The sequence below is a fragment of the Somniosus microcephalus genome, unplaced genomic scaffold, assembly GCF_052327205.1.
Source record: "Somniosus microcephalus isolate GS21.2 unplaced genomic scaffold, FLI_Smic_1.0 unresolved_chr9, whole genome shotgun sequence".
Classification (NCBI taxonomy): domain Eukaryota; kingdom Metazoa; phylum Chordata; class Chondrichthyes; order Squaliformes; family Somniosidae; genus Somniosus; species Somniosus microcephalus.
In genome coordinates this window covers 5,079,306-5,096,063 of record NW_028225187.1, presented here as the reverse complement: position 1 = coordinate 5,096,063, position 16,758 = coordinate 5,079,306, and the positions used below count along the sequence as shown (strand labels likewise).

Genomic DNA, 16,758 nt, shown 5'->3' with positions numbered 1-16,758 from the left:
ATTTGAACTGCTGCCTTTCGGTTTCTCTGCCGAGATTCAAAGCTACAATCAAACAAAGTTTCAAGCAGAAAGTATAAAAAGCACTTCACCCCATTATGACATTACGAGAGGCCTAAGCCAAAGGAGAATACTACGTTATTTAACGCTCTTGGAACCGTCAAAGCAATTTTAACCGTCGAAAATATTTTATTTTGCAACCCATTGAAGAAAATGCACGTCTTCCGCGCAGCCATCTTCCAGTTGATGCTGCTTCCTACTGCGATGCTTATTTAATGAACTAAGGCAGACGAGCCACAGTTCTCAACACCGCCGGCCTAAATCGCTACATTAGATCATAAGAAATAAGAGCAGGATTTGGCAATGCGGCCCTCGATCATGCTCCGCCATTCAATAAGATCATGTCTGATCCTCTACCTCAACTGAAAGTTACCGACCTTGCCCCATATACCTTGATTTCCGTAATGTACATATCCATCTCAGTTAGGAATGTACTCAACGACTGAACCACCACAGCCCTGTGCGTTAGAAAACTCCAAAGATACACAACCCTTACAATGAAGCAATTTCTCCTCATCTCAATCTTAAATGGCCGGCCCCTTATTCTGAAACTTTGACCCCTAGTTCGGGCTCCACAGCCAGGGTAAACAACCTCTCAGAATCCGCCCAGTCAAGCCATGAAATAATTTATATGTTCTTCCTTCGTAGCGTCTGCTGAATTCATTTCACCACAGAAAACTATGTTTAGCTGGATGGACAACCAGCAGGAAAAACAATGCAGCCAAAGATTTATTCTCCAACCACATTCCCTGAGGCACACGGCCATACAAAGGGACAAAAGCAGCACACAAGAGAAAAGGCGATTTGAATCCCGTTCGTAGTGTCGAATTTCCTCAATTTGACCGAACGCCATATGAAGCAACAATTTGAATCAGATATTGCATTTAATTTCAGTCGCAAAATGTTAAGCGATCACACACTGCAAACCGCACGCAAAAAGAAAATCACAAGGCCCGTGCGAGGCACTAAACCGCATTCAAATACAGCAACCAAATCAGTTAGCGTCAAAGATTTTGTCATTAGAAATTCATACCTCTCGCATTTGGCTGAAAACAAGAGATTGCAGGGGCTGCTCGCTTCTCGGCCGCGGCGCTAGCGACAGCAACAAGTCATCCGGTCACAGCTGAGTCCTCCAACTTACTGGAACTGCATGTGACAGAGCAGTTCAATCCTCAGGCCCTGATTGGACACATTCAATGGGGGTGTTCTCGCGCCGCTCTATGTGATTGGTTGGTTGTTGTCATGTGATCAGGGTGCAGGGCGATGCAAGGAAGCTGCAGTTCTCTGGCAATTGTAATAGTTGCAAGCTTTCCATTCTAATCCATGTATGTGTAAACCTGAGGAAAGTGTAGAAAAGGGTTTTCAGAATGGATTATCCACTGTGGCCGATTTTCCTGCTGGATTTTAATGCAAGAACGCTGCACTTGGAGTATTGGTATAAGGGATGTAGAATATCCATGCTGCCTGGCAGAAGACTGATCGATGAAGCGATTGTTCCCATTGGAAACAGGAAGGCAGCAGCAGTATGCTCACCACTGTTCATTTCACGGAATCAAAGACTCCATTTTTAAACAATAGATGAGTTTGCAAAAATTAAAAGTTACTCACGTCTCTGGGTGGGCTCGAACCACCAACCTTTCAGTTAACAGCCGAACGCGCTGGCCCATTGCGCCACAGAGACAGACACGAAAATGTTTGCAATTGGAATTATTCCACATGAACCCATGTGATTATGTGCCAGAGTGTTCACAGCAGAGGCACCGATTTCGAAGCAAATGAGAAGCTGCGTGGGTCCAAGCCACTTTCCGGGTAGTCGTGGCCGAGTGGTTAAGGCGATGGACTAGAAATCCATTGGGGTTTCCCCGCGCAGGTTCGAATCCTGCCGACTACGGCACCGAGGAAGTTGTCCCAAATGATCGCTTTTTACTTAATTTGAACTGCTGCCTTTCGGTTCCTCTGCCGAGATTCAAAGCTACAATCAAACAAAGTTTCAAGCAGAAAGTATAACAAGCACTTCACCCCATTATGACATTACGAGAGGCCTAAGCCAAAGGAGAATACTACGTTATTTAACGCTCTTGGAACCGTCAAAGCAATTTTAACCGTCGAAAATATTTTATTTTGCAACCCATTGAAGAAAATGCACGTCTTCCGCGCAGCCATCTTCCAGTTGATGCTGCTTCCTGCTGCGATGCTTATTTAATGAACTAAGGCAGACGAGCCACAGTTCTCAACACCGCCGGCCTAAATCGCTACATTAGATCATAAGAAATAGGAGCAGGATTTGGCCATGCGGCCCTCGATCATGCTCCGCCATTCAATAAGATCATGGCTGATCCTCTACCTCAACTGAAAGTTACCGACCTTGCCCCATATACCTTGATTTCCGTAATGTACATATCCATCTCAGTTAGGAATGTACTCAACGACTGAACCACCACAGCCCTCTGCGTTAGAAAACTCCAAAGATACACAACCCTTACAATGAAGCAATTTCTCCTCATCTCAATCTTAAATGGCCGGCCCCTTATTCTGAAACTTTGACCCCTAGTTCGGGCTCCACAGCCAGGGTAAACAACCTCTCAGAATCCGCCCAGTCAAGCCATGAAAGAATTTATATGTTCTTCCTTCGTAGCGTCTGCTGAATTCATTTCACCACAGAAAACTATGTTTAGCTGGATGGACAACCAGCAGGAAAAACAATGCAGCCAAAGATTTATTCTCCAACCACATTCCCTGAGGCACGCGGCCATACAAAGGAACAAAAGCAGCACACAAGAGAAAAGGCGATTTGAATCCCGTTCGTAGTGTCGAATTTCCTCAATTTGACCGAACGCCATATGAAGCAACAATTTGAATCAGATATTGCATTTAATTTCAGTCGCAAAATGTTAAGCGATCACACACTGCAAACCGCACGCAAAAAGAAAATCACAAGGCCCGTGCGAGGCACTAAACCGCATTCAAATACAGCAACCAAATCAGTTAGCGTCAAAGATTTTGTCATTAGAAATTCATACCTCTAGCATTTGGCTGAAAACAAGAGATTGCAGGGGCTGCTCGCTTCTCGGCCGCGGCGCTAGCGACAGCAACAAGTCATCCGGTCACAGCTGAGTCCTCCAACTTACTGGAACTGCATGTGACAGAGCAGTTCAATCCTCAGGCCCTGATTGGACACATTCAATGGGGGTGTTCTCGCGCCGCTCTATGTGATTGGTTGGTTGTTGTCATGTGATCAGGGTGCAGGGCGATGCAAGGAAGCTGCAGTTCTCTGGCAATTGTAATAGTTGCAAGCTTTCCATTCTAATCCATGTATGTGTAAACCTGAGGAAAGTGTAGAAAAGGGTTTTCAGAATGGATTATCCACTGTGGCCGATTTTCCTGCTGGATTTTAATGCAAGAACGCTGCACTTGGAGTATTGGTATAAGGGATGTAGAATATCCATGCTGCCTGGCAGAAGACTGATCGATGAAGCGATTGTTCCCATTGGAAACAGGAAGGCAGCAGCAGTATGCTCACCACTGTTCATTTCACGGAATCAAAGACTCCATTTTTAAACAATAGATGAGTTTGCAAAAATTAAAAGTTACTCACCTCTTTGGGTGGGCTCGAACCACCAACCTTTCAGTTAACAGCCGAACGCGCTGGCCCATTGCGCCACAGAGACAGACACGAAAATGTTTGCAATTGGAATTATTCCACATGAACCCATGTGATTATGTGCCAGAGTGTTCACAGCAGAGGCACCGATTTCGAAGCAAATGAGAAGCTGCGTGGGTCCAAACCACTGTCCGGGTAGTCGTGGCCGAGTGGTTAAGGCGATGGACTAGAAATCCATTGAGAGTTTCCCCGCGCAGGTTCGAATCCTGCCGACTACGGCACCGAGGACGTCGTCCCAAATGATCGCTTTTTACTTAATTTGAACTGCTGCCTTTCGGTTCCTCTGGCGAGATTCAAAGCTACAATCAAACAAAGTTTCAAGCAGAAAGTATAACAAGCACTTCACCCCATTATGACCTTACAGGAGGCCTAAGCCAAAGGAGAATAGTACGTTATTTAACGCTCTTGGAACCGTCAAAGCAATTTTAACCGTCGAAAATATTTTATTTTGCAACCCATTGAAGAAAATGCACGTCTTCCGCGCAGCCATCTTCCAGTTGATGCTGCTTCCTACTGCGATGCTTATTTAATGAACTAAGGCAGACGAGCCACAGTTCTCAACACCGCCGGCCTAAATCGCTACATTAGATCATAAGAAATAGGAGCAGGATTTGGCCATGCGGCCCTCGATCATGCTCCGCCATTCAATAAGATCATGGCTGATCCTCTACCTCAACTGAAAGTTACCAACCTTGCCCCATATACCTTGATTTCCGTAATGTACAGATCCATCTCAGTTAGGAATGTACTCAACGACTGAACCACCACAGCCCTCTGCGTTAGAAAACTCCAAAGATACACAACCCTTACAATGAAGCAATTTCTCCTCATCTCAATCTTAAATGGCCGGCCCCTTATTCTGAAACTTTGACCCCTAGTTCGGGCTCCACAGCCAGGGTAAACAACCTCTCAGAATCCGCCCAGTCAAGCCATGAAAGAATTTATATGTTCTTCCTTCGTAGCGTCTGCTGAATTCATTTCACCACAGAAAACTATGTTTAGCTGGATGGACAACCAGCAGGAAAAACAATGCAGCCAAAGATTTATTCTCCAACCACATTCCCTGAGGCACGCGGCCATACAAAGGGACAAAAGCAGCACACAAGAGAAAAGGCGATTTGAATCCCGTTCGTAGTGTCGAATTTCCTCAATTTGACCGAACGCCATATGAAGCAACAATTTGAATCAGATATTGCATTTAATTTCAGTCGCAAAATGTTAAGCGATCACACACTGCAAACCGCACGCAAAAAGAAAATCACAAGGCCCGTGCGAGGCACTAAACCGCATTCAAATACAGCAACCAAATCAGTTAGCGTCAAAGATTTTGTCATTAGAAATTCATACCTCTAGCATTTGGCTGAAAACAAGAGATTGCAGGGGCTGCTCGCTTCTCGGCCGCGGCGCTAGCGACAGCAACAAGTCATCCGGTCACAGCTGAGTCCTCCAACTTACTGGAACTGCATGTGACAGAGCAGTTCAATCCTCAGGCCCTGATTGGACACATTCAATGGGGGTGTTCTCGCGCCGCTCTATGTGATTGGTTGGTTGTTGTCATGTGATCAGGGTGCAGGGCGATGCAAGGAAGCTGCAGTTCTCTGGCAATTGTAATAGTTGCAAGCTTTCCATTCTAATCCATGTATGTGTAAACCTGAGGAAAGTGTAGAAAAGGGTTTTCAGAATGGATTATCCACTGTGGCCGATTTTCCTGCTGGGTTTTAATGCAAGAACGCTGCACTTGGAGTATTGGTATAAGGGATGTAGAATATCCATGCTGCCTGGCAGAAGACTGATCGATGAAGCGATTGTTCCCATTGGAAACAGGAAGGCAGCAGCAGTATGCTCACCACTGTTCATTTCACGGAATCAAAGACTCCATTTTTAAACAATAGATGAGTTTGCAAAAATTAAAAGTTACTCACGTCCCTGGGTGGGCTCGAACCACCAACCTTTCAGTTAACAGGCGAACGCGCTGGCCCATTGCGCCACAGAGACAGACACAAACATGTTTGCAATTGGAATTATTCCACATGAACCCATGTGATTATGTGCCAGAGTGTTCACAGCAGAGGCACCGATTCCGAAGCAAATGAGAAGCTGCGTGGGTCCAAACCACCGTCAGGGTAGTCGTGGCCGAGTGGTTAAGGCGATGGACTAGAAATCCATTGGGGTTTCCCCGCGCAGATTGGAATCCTGCGGACTACGGCACCGAGGACGTCGTCCCAAATGATCGGTTTTTACTTAATTTGAGCTGCTGCCTTTCGGTTCCTCTGCCGAGATTCAAAGCAACAATCAAACAAAGTTTCAAGCAGAAAGTATAACAAGCACTTCACCCCATTATGACATTACGAGAGGCCTAAGCCAAAGGAGAATACTACGTTATTTACCGCTCTTGAAACCGTCAAAGCAATTTTAACCGTCGAAAATATTTTATTTTACAACCCATTGAAGAAAATGCACGTCTTCCGCGCAGCCATCTTCCAGTTGACGCTGCTTCCTACTGCGATGCTTATTTAATGAACTAAGCCAGACGAGCCACAGTTCTCAACACCGCTGGCCTAAATCGGTACATTAGATCATAAGAAATAGGAGCAGGATTTGGCCATGCGGCCCTCGATTACGCTCCGCCATTCAAAAAGATCATGGCTGATCCTCTACCTCAACTGAAAATTACCGACCTAGCCCCATATACCTTGATTTCCGTAATGTACATATCCATCTCAGTTTGGAATGTACTCAACGACTGAACCACCACAGCCCTCTGCGTTAGAAAACTCCAAAGATACACAACCCTTACAATGAAGCAATTTCTCCTCATCTCAATCTTAAATGGCCGGCCCCTTATTCTGAAACTTTGACCCCAAGTTCGGGATCCACAGCCAGGGTAAACAACCTCTCAGAATCCGCCCAGTCAAGCCATGAAAGAATTTATATGTTCTTCCTTCGTAGCGTCTGCTGAATTCATTTCACCACAGAAAAATATGTTTAGCTGGATGGACAACCAGCAGGAAAAACAATGCAGCCAAAGATTTATTCTCCAACCACATTCCCTGAGGCACGCGGCCATACAAAGGGACAAAAGCAGCACACAAGAGAAAAGGCGATTTGAATCCCGTTCGTAGTGTCGAATTTCCTCAATTTGACCGAACGCCATATGAATCAACAATTTGAATCAGATATTGCATTTAATTTCAGTCGCAAAATGTTAAGCGATCACACACTGCAAACCGCACGCAAAAAGAAAATCACAAGGCCCGTGCGAGGCACTAAACCGCATTCAAATACAGCAACCAAATCAGTTAGCGTCAAAGATTTTGTCATTAGAAATTCATACCTCTAGCATTTGGCTGAAAACAAGAGATTGCAGGGGCTGCTCGCTTCTCGGCCGCGGCGCTAGCGACAGCAACAAGTCATCCGGTCACAGCTGAGTCCTCCAACTTACTGGAACAGCATGTGACAGAGCTGTTCAGTCCTCAGGCCCTGATTGGACACATTCAATGGGGGTGTTCTCGCGCCGCTCTATGTGATTGGTTGGTTGTTGTCATGTGATCAGGGTGCAGGGCGATGCAAGGAAGCTGCAGTTCTCTGGCAATTGTAATAGTTGCAAGCTTTCCATTCTAATCCAAGTATGTGTAAACCTGAGGAAAGTGTAGAAAAGGGTTTTCAGAATGGATTATCCACTGTGGCCGATTTTCCTGCTGGATTTTAATGCAAGAACGCTGCACTTGGAGTATTGGTATAAGGGATGTAGAATATCCATGCTGCCTGGCAGAAGACTGATCGATGAAGCGATTGTTCCCATTGGAAACAGGAAGGCAGCAGCAGTATGCTCACCACTGTTCATTTCACGGAATCAAAGACTCCATTTTTAAACAATGGATGAGTTTGCAAAAATTTAAAGTTACTCACGTCTCTGGGTGGGCTCGAACCACCAACCTTTCAGTTAACAGCCGAACGCGCTGGCCCATTGCGCCACAGAGACAGACACGAAAATGTTTGCAATTGGAATTATTCCACATGAACCCATGTGATTATGTGCCAGAGTGTTCACAGCAGAGGCACCGATTTCGAAGCAAATGAGAAGCTGCGTGGGTCCAAACCACTGTCAGGGTAGTCGTGGCCGAGTGGTTAAGGCGATGGACTAGAAATCCATTGGGGTTTCCCCGCGCAGGTTCGAATCCTGCCGACTGCGACACCGAGGACGTCGTCCCAAATGATCGGTTTTTACTTAATTTGAACTGCTGCCTTTCGGTTTCTCTGCCGAGATTCAAAGCTACAATCAAACAAAGTTTCAAGCAGAAAGTATAACAAGCACTTCACCCCATTATGACATTACGAGAGGCCTAAGCCAAAGGAGAATACTACGTTATTTAACGCTCTTGGAACCGTCAAAGCAATTTTAACCGTCGAAAATATTTTATTTTGCAACCCATTGAAGAAAATGCACATCTTCCGCGCAGCCATCTTCCAGTTGATGCTGCTTCCTGCTGCGATGCTTATTTAATGAACTAAGGCAGACGAGCCACAGTTCTCAACACCGCCGGCCTAAATCGCTACATTAGATCATAAGAAATAGGAGCAGGATTTGGCCATGCGGCCCTCGATCATGCTCCGCCATTCAATAAGATCATGGCTGATCCTCTACCTCAACTGAAAGTTACCGACCTTGCCCCATATACTTTGATTTCCGTAATGTACATATCCATCTCAGTTAGGAATGTACTCAACGACTGAACCACCACAGCCCTCTGCGTTAGAAAACTCCAAAGATACACAACCCTTACAATGAAGCAATTTCTCCTCATCTCAATCTTAAATGGCCGGCCCCTTATTCTGAAACTTTGACCCCTAGTTCGGGCTCCACAGCCAGGTTAAACAACCTCTCAGAATCCGCCCAGTCAAGCCATGAAAGAATTTATATGTTCTTCCTTCGTAGCGTCTGCTGAATTCATTTCACCACAGAAAACTATGTTTAGCTGGATGGACAACCAGCAGGAAAAACAATGCAGCCAAAGATTTATTCTCCAACCACATTCCCTGAGGCACGCGGCCATACAAAGGGACAAAAGCAGCACACAAGAGAAAAGGCGATTTGAATCCCGTTCGTCGTGTCGAATTTCCTCAATTTGACCGAACGCCATATGAAGCAACAATTTGAATCAGATATTGCATTTAATTTCAGTCGCAAAATGTTAAGCGATCACACACTGCAAACCGCACGCAAAAAGAAAATCACAAGGCCCGTGCGAGGCACTAAACCACATTCAATTACAGCAACCAAATCAGTTAGCGTCAAAGATTTTGTCATTAGAAATTCATACCTCTAGCATTTGGCTGAAAACAAGAGATTGCAGGGGCTGCTCGCTTCTCGGCCGCGGCGCTAGCGACAGCAACAAGTCATCCGGTCACAGCTGAGTCCTCCAACTTACTGGAACAGCATGTGACAGAGCTGTTCAATCCTCAGGCCCTGATTGGACACATTCAATGGGGGTGTTCTCGCGCCGCTCTATGTGATTGGTTGGTTGTTGTCATGTGATCAGGGTGCAGGGCGATGCAAGGAAGCTGCAGTTCTCTGGCAATTGTAATAGTTGCAAGCTTTCCATTCTAATCCAAGTATGTGTAAACCTGAGGAAAGTGTAGAAAAGGGTTTTCAGAATGGATTATCCACTGTGGCCGATTTTCCTGCTGGATTTTAATGCAAGAACGCTGCACTTGGAGTATTGGTATAAGGGGTGTAGAATATCCATGCTGCCTGGCAGAAGACTGATCGATGAAGCGATTGTTCCCATTGGAAACAGGAAGGCAGCAGCAGTATGCTCACCACTGTTCATTTCACGGAATCAAAGACTCCATTTTTAAACAATAGATGAGTTTGCAAAAATTTAAAGTTACTCACGTCTCTGGGTGGGCTTGAACCACCAACCTTTCAGTTAACAGCCGAACGCGCTGGCCCATTGCGTCACAGAGACAGACACGAAAATGTTTGCAATTGGAATTATTCCACATGAACCCATGTGATTATGTGCCAGAGTGTTCACAGCAGAGGCACCGATTTCGAAGCAAATGAGAAGCTGCGTGGGTCCAAACCACTGTCAGGGTAGTCGTGGCCGAGTGGTTAAGGCGATGGATTAGAAATCCATTGGGGTTTACCCGCGCAGGTTCGAATCCTGCCGACTGCGGCACCGAGGACGTCGTCCCAAATGATCGGTTTTTACTTAATTTGAACTGCTGCCTTTCGGTTTCTCTGCCGAGATTCAAAGCTGCAATCAAACAAAGTTTCAAGCAGAAAGTATAACAAGCACTTCACCCCATTATGACATTACGAGAGGCCTAAGCCAAAGGAGAATACTACGTTATTTAACGCTCTTGAAACCGTCAAAGCAATTTTAACCGTCGAAAATATTTTATTTTGCAACCCATTGAAGAAAACGCACGTCTTCCGCGCAGCCATCTTCCAGTTGATGCTGCTTCCTACTGCGATGCTTATTTAATGAACTAAGGCAGACGAGCCACAGTTCTCAACACCGCCGGCCTAAATCGGTGCATTAGATCATAAGAAATAGGAGCAGGATTTGGCCATGCGGCCCTCGATCATGCTCCGCCATTCAATAAGATCATGGCTGATCCTCTACCTCAACTGAAAATTACCGACCTTGCCCCATATACCTTGATTTCCGTAATGTACATATCCATCTCAGTTAGGAATGTACTCAACGACTGAACCACCACATCCCTCTGCGTTAGAAAACTCCAAAGATACACAACCCTTACAATGAAGCAATTTCTCCTCATCTCAATCTTAAATGGCCGGCCCCTTATTCTGAAAGTTTGACCCCTAGTTCGGGCTCCACATCCAGGGTAAACAACCTCTCAGAATCCTCCCAGTCAAGCCATGAAAGAATTTATATGTTCTTCCTTCGTAGCGTCTGCTGAATTGATTTCACCACAGAAAACTATGTTTAGCTGGATGGACAACCAGCAGGAAAAACAATGCAGCCAAAGGTTTATTCTCCAACCACATTCCCTGAGGCACGCGGCCATACAAAGGGACAAAAGCAGCACACAAGAGAAAAGGCGATTTGAATGCCGTTCGTAGTGTCGAATTTCCTCAATTTGACCGAACGCCATATGAAGCAACAATTTGAATCAGATATTGCATTTAATTTCAGTCGCAAAATGTTAAGCGATCACACACTGCAAACCGCACGCAAAAAGAAAATCACAAGGCCCGTGCGAGGCACTAAACCGCATTCAAATACAGCAACCAAATCAGTTAGCGTCAAAGATTTTGTCATTAGAAATTCATACCTCTAGCATTTGGCTGAAAACAAGAGATTGCAGGGGCTGCTCGCTTCTCGGCCGCGGCGCTAGCGACAACAACAAGTCATCCGGTCACAGCTGAGTCCTCCAACTTACTGGAACTGCATGTGACAGAGCAGTTCAATCCTCAGGCCCTGATTGGACACATTCAATGGGGGTGTTCTCGCGCCGCTCTATGTGATTGGTTGGTTGTTGTCATGTGATCAGGGTGCAGGGCGATGCAAGGAAGCTGCAGTTCTCTGGCAATTGTAATAGTTGCAAGCTTTCCATTCTAATCCATGTATGTGTAAACCTGAGGAAAGTGTAGAAAAGGGTTTTCAGAATGGATTATCCACTCTGGCCGATTTTCCTGCTGGATTTTAATGCAAGAACGCTGCACTTGGAGTATTGGTATAAGGGATGTAGAATATCCATGCTGCCTGGCAGAAGACTGATCGATGAAGCGATTGTTCCCATTGGAAACAGGAAGGCAGCAGCAGTATGCTCACCACTGTTCATTTCACGGAATCAAAGACTCCATTTTTAAACAATAGATGAGTTTGCAAAGATTAAAAGTTACTCACGTCTCTGGGTGGGCTCGAACCACCAACCTTTCAGTTAACAGCGCTGGCCCATTGCGCCACAGAGACAGACACGAAAATGTTTGCATTTGGAATTATTCCACATGAACCCATGTGATTATGTGCCAGAGTGTTCACAGCAGAGGCACCGATTTCGAAGCAAATGAGAAGCAGCGTGGGTCCAAGCCACTGTCAAGGTAGTCGTGGCCGAGTGGTTAAGGCGATGGACTAGAAATCCATTGGGGTTTCCCCGCGCAGGTTCGAATCCTGCCGACTACGGCACCGAGGACGTCGTCCCAAATGATCGCTTTTTACTTAATTTGAACTGCTGCCTTTCGGTTCCTCTGCCGAGATTCAAAGCTACAATCAAACAAAGTTTCAAGCAGAAAGTATAACAAGCACTTCACCCCATTATGACATTACGAGAGGCCTAAGCCAAAGGAGAATACTACGTTATTTAATGCTCTTGGGACCGTCAAAGCAATTTTAACCGTCGAAAATATTTTATTTTGCAACCCATTGAAGAAAACGCACGTCGTCCGCGCAGCCATCTTCCAGTTGATGCTGCTTCCTACTGCGATGCTTATTTAATGAACTAAGGCAGACGAGCCACAGTTCTCAACACCGCCGGCCTAAATCGCTACATTAGATCATAAGAAATAGGAGCAGGATTTGGCCATGCGGCCCTCGATCATGCTCCGCCATTCAATAAGATCATGGCTGATCCTCTACCTCAACTGAAAGTTACCGACCTTGCCCCATATACCTTGATTTCCGTAATGTACATATCCATCTCAGTTAGGAATGTACTCAACGACTGAACCACCACAGCCCTCTGCGTTAGAAAACTCCAAAGATACACAACCCTTACAATGAAGCAATTTCTCCTCATCTCAATCTTAAATGGCCGGCCCCTTATTCTGAAACTTTGACCCCTAGTTCGGGCTCCACAGCCAGGGTAAACAACCTCTCAGAATCCGCCCAGTCAAGCCATGAAAGAATTTATATGTTCTTCCTTCTTAGCGTCTGCTGAATTCATTTCACCACAGAAAACTATGTTTAGCTGGATGGACAACCAGCAGGAAAAACAATGCAGCCAAAGATTTATTCTCCAACCACATTCCCTGAGGCACGCGGCCATACAAAGGGACAAAAGCAGCACACAAGAGAAAAGGCGATTTGAATCCCGTTCGTAGTGTCGAATTTCCTCAATTTGCCCGAACGCCATATGAAGCAACAATTTGAATCAGATATTGCATTTAATTACAGTCGCAAAATGTTAAGCGATCACACACTGCAAACCGCACGCAAAAAGAAAATCACAAGGCCCGTGCGAGGCACTAAACCGCATTCAAATACAGCAACCAAATCAGTTAGCGTCAAAGATTTTGTCATTAGAAATTCATACCTCTAGCATTTGGCTGAAAACAAGAGATTGCAGGGGCTGCTCGCTTCTCGGCCGCGGCGCTAGCGACAGCAACAAGTCATCCGGTCACAGCTGAGTCCTCCAACTTACTGGAACTGCATGTGACAGAGCAGTTCAATCCTCAGGCCCTGATTGGACACATTCAATGGGGGTGTTCTCGCGCCGCTCTATGTGATTGGTTGGTTGTTGTCATGTGATCAGGGTGCAGGGCGATGCAAGGAAGCTGCAGTTCTCTGGCAATTGTAATAGTTGCAAGCTTTCCATTCTAATCCATGTATGTGTAAACCTGAGGAAAGTGTAGAAAAGGGTTTTCAGAATGGATTATCCACTGTGGCCGATTTTCCTGCTGGATTTTAATGCAAGAACGCTGCACTTGGAGTATTGGTATAAGGGATGTAGAATATCCATGCTGCCTGGCAGAAGACTGATCGATGAAGCGATTGTTCCCATTGGAAACAGGAAGGCAGCAGCAGTATGCTCACCACTGTTCATTTCACGGAATCAAAGACTCCATTTTTAAACAATAGATGAGTTTGCAAAAATTAAAAGTTACTCACGTCTCTGGGTGGGCTCGAACCACCAACCTTTCAGTTAACAGCCGAACGCGCTGGCCCATTGCACCACAGAGACAGACACGAAAATGTTTGCAATTGGAATTATTCCACATGAACCCATGTGATTATGTGCCAGAGTGTTCACAGCAGAGGCACCGATTTCGAAGCAAATGAGAAGCTGCGTGGGTCCAAACCACTTTCCGGGTAGTCGTGGCCGAGTGGTTAAGGCGATGGACAAAAATCCATTGGGGTTTCCCCGCGCAGGTTCGAATCCTGCCGACTAAGGCACCGAGGACGTCGTCCCAAATGATCGATTTTTACTTAATTTGAATTGCTGCGTTTCGGTTCCTCTGCCGAGATTCAAAGCTACAATCAAACAAAGTTTCAAGCAGAAAGTATAAAAGCACTTCACCCCATTATGACATTACGAGAGGCCTAAGCCAAAGGAGAATACTACGTTATTTAACGCTCTTGGAACCGTCAAAGCAATTTTAACCGTCGAAAATATTTTATTTTGCAACCCATTGAAGAAAATGCACGTCTTCCGCGCAGCCATCTTCCAGTTGATGCTGCTTCCTACTGCGATGCTTATTTAATGAACTAAGGCAGACGAGCCACAGTTCTCAACACCGCCGGCCTAAATCGCTACATTAGATCATAAGAAATAGGAGCAGGATTTGGCCATGCGGCCCTCGATCATGCTCCGCCATTCAATAAGATCATGGCTGATCCTCTACCTCAACTGAAAGTTACCGACCTTGCCCCATATACCTTAATTTCCGTAATTTACATATCCATCTCAGTTAGGAATGTACTCAACGACTGAACCACCACAGCCCTCTGCGTTAGAAAACTCCAAAGATACACAACCCTTACAATGAAGCAATTTCTCCTCATCTCAATCTTAAATGGCCGGCCCCTTATTCTGAAACTTTGACCCCTAGTTCGGGCTCCACAGCCAGGGTAAACAACCTCTCAGAATCCGCCCAGTCAAGCCATGAAAGAATTTATATGTTCTTCCTTCGTAGCGTCTGCTGAATTCATTTCACCACAGAAAACTATGTTTAGCTGGATGGACAACCAGCAGGAAAAACAATGCAGCCAAAGATTTATTCTCCAACCACATTCCCTGAGGCACGCGGCCATACAAAGGGACAAAAGCAGCACACAAGAGAAAAGGCGATTTGAATCCCGTTCGTAGTGTCGAATTTCCTCAATTTGACCGAACGCCATATGAAGCAACAATTTGAATCAGATATTGCATTTAATTTCAGTCGCAAAATGTTAAGCGATCACACACTGCAAACCGCACGCAAAAAGAAAATCACAAGGCCCGTGCGAGGCACTAAACCGCATTCAAATACAGCAACCAAATCAGTTAGCGTCAAAGATTTTGTCATTAGAAATTCATACCTCTAGCATTTGGCTGAAAACAAGAGATTGCAGGGGCTGCTCGCTTCTCGGCCGCGGCGCTAGCGACAGCAACAAGTCATCCGGTCACAGCTGAGTCCTCCAACTTACTGGAACTGCATGTGACAGAGCAGTTCAATCCTCAGGCCCTGATTGGACACATTCAATGGGGGTGTTCTCGCGCCGCTCTATGTGATTGGTTGGTTGTTGTCATGTGATCAGGGTGCAGGGCGATGCAAGGAAGCTGCAGTTCTCTGGCAATTGTAATAGTTGCAAGCTTTCCATTCTAATCCATGTATGTGTAAACCTGAGGAAAGTGTAGAAAAGGGTTTTCAGAATGGATTATCCACTGTGGCCGATTTTCCTGCTGGATTTTAATGCAAGAACGCTGCACTTGGAGTATTGGTATAAGGGATGTAGAATATCCATGCTGCCTGGCAGAAGACTGATCGATGAAGCGATTGTTCCCATTGGAAACAGGAAGGCAGCAGCAGTATGCTCACCACTGTTCATTTCATGGAATCAAAGACTCAATTTTTAAACAATAGATGAGTTTGCAAAAATTAAAAGTTACTCACGTCTCTGGGTGGGCTCGAACCACCAACCTTTCAGTTAACAGCCGAACGCGCTGGCCCATTGCGCCACAGAGACAGACACGAAAATGTTTGCAATTGGAATTATTCCACATGAACCCATGTGATTATGTGCCAGAGTGTTCACAGCAGAGGCACCGATTTCGAAGCAAATGAGAAGCTGCGTGGGTCCAAACCACTGTCCGGGTAGTCGTGGCCGAGTGGTTAAGGCGATGGACTAGAAATCCATTGGGGTTTCCCCGCGCAGGTTCGAATCCTCCCGATTACGGCACCGAGGACGTCGTCCCAAATGATCGCTTTTTACTTAATTTGAACTGCTGCCTTTCGGTTCCTCTGCCGAGATTCAAAGCTACTGAAGTAAGATATTAAAAATTGGATTTGATAAGGTAAAACAAACCAGGATTCATCTATATCACCAATATATAAAATGGAGGGAATAGGTTAATTTGTGCTCTGAGTTGAACAGTAGAAGTCTGTAAAAATTGTATAAACCCAGATAAGGTTTAAACAGGACTATGGGTTAACTGCGGAGAGATTAAAACTGTCAAAACAACCCCTTAGAAAGAGGGAGAGATATATGGGTTCGGCCACGCGAGTCGACACCCTTGCACTTAAGGGTTTGTTAAGTGTGAAGCTCAATAGGGTTCTATTCTTTTAACTAACTAAAGTGTTTTTGCTCTGTAGAAATAATTCAAGAGAGAGAGACAGAAAGTCTGCGGAGTGCCCGCTTTGGAAAGATCTACTATCTTAGAGAAATACTTAGAAAGACCAAGCCATCTGACAACAGCAAATGGACGATCGTAAAGTAATAAAATTGAGGCCCGGGTCATGAGAAAGTAACAAGACCAACTGATAACGAAATGTGAGATTTGTAAGCGACTAGAAGAATGGAATGTCATGGTTTTATAATTACAATTTAACTATAATTCTGTATATGTTAATAAGCTTATCCCCGCCTTTAGGGCAGGGCCTTAATTTTTGTATAACTGTGTGAACCTCAAGAGATTAGGTGGAGTTGGAGCCTTGTGTTGGGACACAAGTGCCATAGCTCCCCAGGCCTGAATAAACCGTTTTTACTTCAATTATTGGGTCTGTCTTTCTTACAACAAGCCAGTGTTGTCGACTGTGTATATCACTCAGTCCACACTTTGGGGGCTTACATCAATTGGCGACGAGG

At 45.3% G+C, this 16,758-nt stretch overlaps 9 non-coding genes across 9 annotated transcripts; 5 read left to right on the top strand and 4 right to left on the bottom strand.

The window, feature by feature from the left end:
* Window positions 1–1,664: 1,664 nt before the first annotated feature.
* trnan-guu (transfer RNA asparagine (anticodon GUU)) lies at window positions 1,665–1,738 on the bottom strand. Its single transcript has one exon. It is a non-coding gene; the product is annotated as a tRNA-Asn (tRNA).
* A 128-nt stretch (window positions 1,739–1,866) lies between these two features.
* trnas-aga (transfer RNA serine (anticodon AGA)) lies at window positions 1,867–1,948 on the top strand. The gene has a single exon. It is a non-coding gene; the product is annotated as a tRNA-Ser (tRNA).
* A 5,678-nt stretch (window positions 1,949–7,626) lies between these two features.
* trnan-guu (transfer RNA asparagine (anticodon GUU)) lies at window positions 7,627–7,700 on the bottom strand. The gene has a single exon. It is a non-coding gene; the product is annotated as a tRNA-Asn (tRNA).
* A 128-nt stretch (window positions 7,701–7,828) lies between these two features.
* Window positions 7,829–7,910, top strand: trnas-aga (transfer RNA serine (anticodon AGA)). The gene has a single exon. It is a non-coding gene; the product is annotated as a tRNA-Ser (tRNA).
* Window positions 7,911–9,815: 1,905 nt separating this feature from the next.
* Window positions 9,816–9,897, top strand: trnas-aga (transfer RNA serine (anticodon AGA)). The gene has a single exon. It is a non-coding gene; the product is annotated as a tRNA-Ser (tRNA).
* Window positions 9,898–11,795: 1,898 nt separating this feature from the next.
* On the top strand, window positions 11,796–11,877 carry trnas-aga (transfer RNA serine (anticodon AGA)). Its single transcript has one exon. It is a non-coding gene; the product is annotated as a tRNA-Ser (tRNA).
* A 1,703-nt stretch (window positions 11,878–13,580) lies between these two features.
* trnan-guu (transfer RNA asparagine (anticodon GUU)) lies at window positions 13,581–13,654 on the bottom strand. Its single transcript has one exon. It is a non-coding gene; the product is annotated as a tRNA-Asn (tRNA).
* A 128-nt stretch (window positions 13,655–13,782) lies between these two features.
* On the top strand, window positions 13,783–13,866 carry trnaf-aaa (transfer RNA phenylalanine (anticodon AAA)). Its single transcript has one exon. It is a non-coding gene; the product is annotated as a tRNA-Phe (tRNA).
* Window positions 13,867–15,565: 1,699 nt separating this feature from the next.
* On the bottom strand, window positions 15,566–15,639 carry trnan-guu (transfer RNA asparagine (anticodon GUU)). Its single transcript has one exon. It is a non-coding gene; the product is annotated as a tRNA-Asn (tRNA).
* Window positions 15,640–16,758: the final 1,119 nt, after the last annotated feature.